Genomic DNA, 4,192 nt, shown 5'->3' with positions numbered 1-4,192 from the left:
TAAAAGGCAAACAAAAGCCCATTGTTGTGCTTCTGCCAACTTTTGTCAGACTCTCTGTTTGAAAATAACAGCGTTTACTCTAATGAAGTCTATCCCTAATCCAGAGCAGGCAAGAGCATGGCACGCCCGGCTGTCCTGCCCTTGCTCCTGCTGTGATGTCAGTTAATACAGAAGCACCACTGTGTAATGACCAGAAAGCTCACCCTCCACATGCAATCGTTAATGACAAAACAATGGAACAGCAGCTCCCTAGCACCTGGACTAAGCATGCAGGTGTCCGCGACGCAAACCAATGATTCGCATGACGTAACCAATCTAGCTCTGAGAATTCTCCCATGCGTCCTACCCTTGACTCGTATCACCAGTCGATAATGACATAGTGACGGACTTGCGATTGACTCCAAGGACATGTCAAACAACTTTAATCTATCTGCTGAAAACCATAGCGCCATACCCCTGATCGGTGTTAGCAAATAAGGACATCATGCATTCTTGTCCACAAGCATGTCTTGCGTCACGCAAGCTACCACAAGACATAGCACGTAGAACATCTAAATACTATCAATATGAATAATAAGCGTTCCATGGCACCAAAAATGCCCGGCATAGACAACATTTCAAAGCATTCCGCAGGTGAATTGCCGATTGAGCTGAAGCCTGAACTGCCCGCTTTCCTTCAAGCCTTGTGTCTCCCAAACCCCCAGAAGTGGTGGAACCACGACAGTGGAAATCTGGACACCTCGAAAGGGGAAATCTGGACACCTCTCCCATGCTCAGTGGACCCAAACCTCCTTGCTGTTGGAGATTAGAATGGGCACCCAGTGTGCCCATGTCCTGTCTGAAGACACGCGCTGCCACCCCATGGCAGCCTCAAAAGCCAAAATCGATCCTCGGAACACATGGTAGTGGTATGAAAATCGGGACTGCATGTAACGTACAATTATTGACAAGAAAATGGGGTACCACCCTGAGCCGTTACTCGAAACCATCACACAGCGGAGCACACGTTCTGGAAGGCAAGGGGCCCTGTGTATATGAGGGACCACGAAATACCATCCTAACTTAACTACTAGTGTGCCGCAGCATGTGCTTCACAGGAGCACACGATTGTAAACTGTGATCATTAGCAAATACTGTCTGCGGGACAAAGGCGGACTGACCAACCCACGAATCCCTCAATCTACGGAGAGAAATTACATGTCAGAAAGCCCACTGTTTCCCCTGTGTCTGGGTTGCCTCAATGACTCAATGACTCTAACATCTTGAGCTACTCTGCTACCACTGTGATCACAATACTTACATACACAGGCAATGTGTGGGACTTTTGAGCTTTGGTGCGTTCGAGTGACGATACGTAATTCAAGGAACAGCATTCAGGCTCCGAGCCCGGTGCACGCCCTGGCCATTCCTGCTTCCATTTCCAGCTGTCCTTCTCTGAGTGGTGTCTACGTACTTCATCTGATTGCCCTGAAATTAGGAAAAGGTTACACTCTATTCCTGGACGTGCTGACCCAGAACCCCACACACTGGCCACAGTTTGTTCTTCCCCTGTACCTGCTCCGAGCCCTGGCAGGCCAGCCTGCTAGGCGAGTTATACCATCAGAGAACGAAACCCACGCATTTCTGGAAGAGAGAGCAAATCCATGAAAACAGCCCATAACCAGCATTGACATGTAAGCATATTGATAACTTGATCGCCAGGATCAGAGCCCCTCATTTGAGCATCAGTTAATTTACAATAAAACACATTCCACTACTGCACAGGAGATGCATGATTTGCCCCGACTCACCCGTTGTCTAAAAGAAAACACATTCAAATATGGAACAGGGGATGCATGATTGACCCACACTCTGCCGTTGCTTTCGAAGAGAACACACCAATTATTGTCCAGATAATATCTAATTTACACAGACTCATCAGGTGTTTAATAAGAGAAAACATCCAATTATTGTACAGTAGATACCTGCTATGCTCAGACAAACAAAGTGGAGATGCCGGGACTCTGAACCCGGGGCCTCATACACGCAAAGCATGTGCTCTACCACTGAGCTACATCCCCCCCACCCCAAAACAAGGGTGAGTCAGCAATTACCTGTACGCGACACACTGATGCAGAGGAGGGGAGGAAAGGGGGGGGGCTATATCCGGAGCCAACACGCGTTTGCGGCCAATAAGACACAGTGCTGGACCCCACCCCCCTCCCGAGTCCGCCGCATGCTGCGACCACAGTGTGCACCGATCCCTGTACCTGTTGATGCCTCCAATGGACTCCCTGGTGGGGACGACGGATTCTTCTGCGAGTTTTCTACAATAAAAGAGCACAACCATCAGCCTCACTGCCCCCCCCCTTACCACTGGGCTGCCACCCCTGCCCTCGTGTTGTTCACATATACCTCTGGGGAACACAAGCCAAAGCACGAGGTAGAGCAAACGGGCCTCCGGGGAGGACCGGGAGAGCACTACAGGGCGGAGGACCAACAGCTCAGCACCGTTCAGCTGCCCACCAAATCGTCCGAAGCCCCACCATACCGGACCAAGGCGAGAAACCGCAGACAGGAATAAAGCCACCCCCACCTGGGCCGCTAAGGTGCACGCGCCTGACCAAGGCCCGGCTCCATGTGCTGGAAGGACCCGGCTAATCTCCCCCTAAAAACCGATGTACCCCGCATGCACCAGGAACTGGCAGGCCTGGGCGGCCAGGACAGCAACCCTGATGCCTCACTCCCCCCAAACGCCAGGACAGACGGGCCCACACGCAGGTGGCCTCAGGGAGGAAGCGGGAGAAACTCCCCCCGCCGCCCCAAGCGGGTGGGAGGTGGCGCCGGGGGGCCCGTACGACGCGGAGGCTCTCTGGAAAAAGGCGGAGCCCTGCACTCAAGCAGGAAGCGACAGCTGGAACACACCACCCTCCAGAGCCCGACAAACTAGGTAGTCTAATAAATAGAAAGAGGACGTACAACATGATACAATGTTGTGGCCAACTTAGAAGGCTGATTCCATCAGTTCCTTGTTCAATCTTTTAGAGGCAGGATCATAACAGAGAGCCAAAGGAATGCAAACTATTGAAAAGTGAAAAATAAAATTACACACTAGTGTTATTTTCTAATTGTAAAGCTTGACATACAGTGTATAGAATAATATAGACTGTGGAAATTAGAGAAATTGATGTACATAAACAGCGTTCATTTCCCTTTTTCCCACTCCTCTCCCTGCAAGCACCATGAATACCGTAAAATATTGACCGCATCACTCTGCCAGTAAAAGCCCGTACCCATATGTACATGACAGCCATTCTAGGCACCCTGGCCCTTTTGCCCGCTCATTAGAATCACCGGCTACCCTTCTGCGCATACCTGAACCCCCCCCCTCTCACATGTATAGATCATGAAACCCTCTCCCTCTGCGCGACCCTGCTACAAAAAGCAACCCTCCTGCTTGACCCGCGCAAAGTCCCCCATTCCTTCTTGAAGAAGCATCCCTTGCCTCAGCTGACATAACCCCCCCCCCCCCCAGCGGTATCTGACTGTCCCCGTTCTCTCATGTGCGGGTCATAAGATCTCTCTCTCTCTCTGTGTGACTCTGTCCCTGTGCGCACCCTGGCTCTCCCCTCCTCCCTCGCATGGACAAGTCATAAACCCCCTTCTTCTGCAAGGCCCTGTCCTTGGGAGTCACGGCCGCGCCTGACCAGCACCTCCTTTCCTTTCATGAATAACCCCTCTGTTAGTAAACCCTCCCTCCGCGATTGACTGTCCACACATGTCTGAGGTCATCGCCTAAGCCAGGAGATACTGTTTACTGCTTATTGTATGGAATCACTCCTCTTCAAAGGACCCACTATTGATCCTGGCCACCCCACCCCCTGGGCTATGATCAGGCGCACACATCCTAAAAGTTGGCGGAACACTCAGCTGCGTGATTACCCTCCCCTCTTATCAGCAGGTCAAGGGTCCCTATTGTGAACATATGTGGGGTAGGATTGACACGAGGATCATGGGGATGTCTTTTCCGTGTTTCACAATGTCGCGATTGTAATGCTAAGTGTTTTGTAAGGTATAAAAGACGATGTTTCAGCTCACTTGTTAGAGCACCTCCCGAAAGACACTGTGTTTCGTGTCCGAAATGACAGGCTTTCCTCATGAGTAATAAACCCTGTTCTTGTGACTCCTGCCTCCAGCGCCCGTCTCTTTATTT

The 4,192-nt window shown here is 51.0% G+C and overlaps 1 non-coding gene across 1 annotated transcript; it reads right to left on the bottom strand.

The window, feature by feature from the left end:
• Positions 1–1,987: 1,987 nt before the first annotated feature.
• On the bottom strand, positions 1,988–2,060 carry TRNAA-UGC (transfer RNA alanine (anticodon UGC)). The gene has a single exon. It is a non-coding gene; the product is annotated as a tRNA-Ala (tRNA).
• Between the last annotated feature and the right edge of the window lie 2,132 nt (positions 2,061–4,192).

This window comes from Lissotriton vulgaris, chromosome 4_1 (assembly GCF_964263255.1).
Source record: "Lissotriton vulgaris chromosome 4_1, aLisVul1.2, whole genome shotgun sequence".
Taxonomy (NCBI): Eukaryota; Metazoa; Chordata; class Amphibia; order Caudata; family Salamandridae; genus Lissotriton; species Lissotriton vulgaris.
This window is presented reverse-complemented; position numbering and strand designations above follow the sequence as displayed.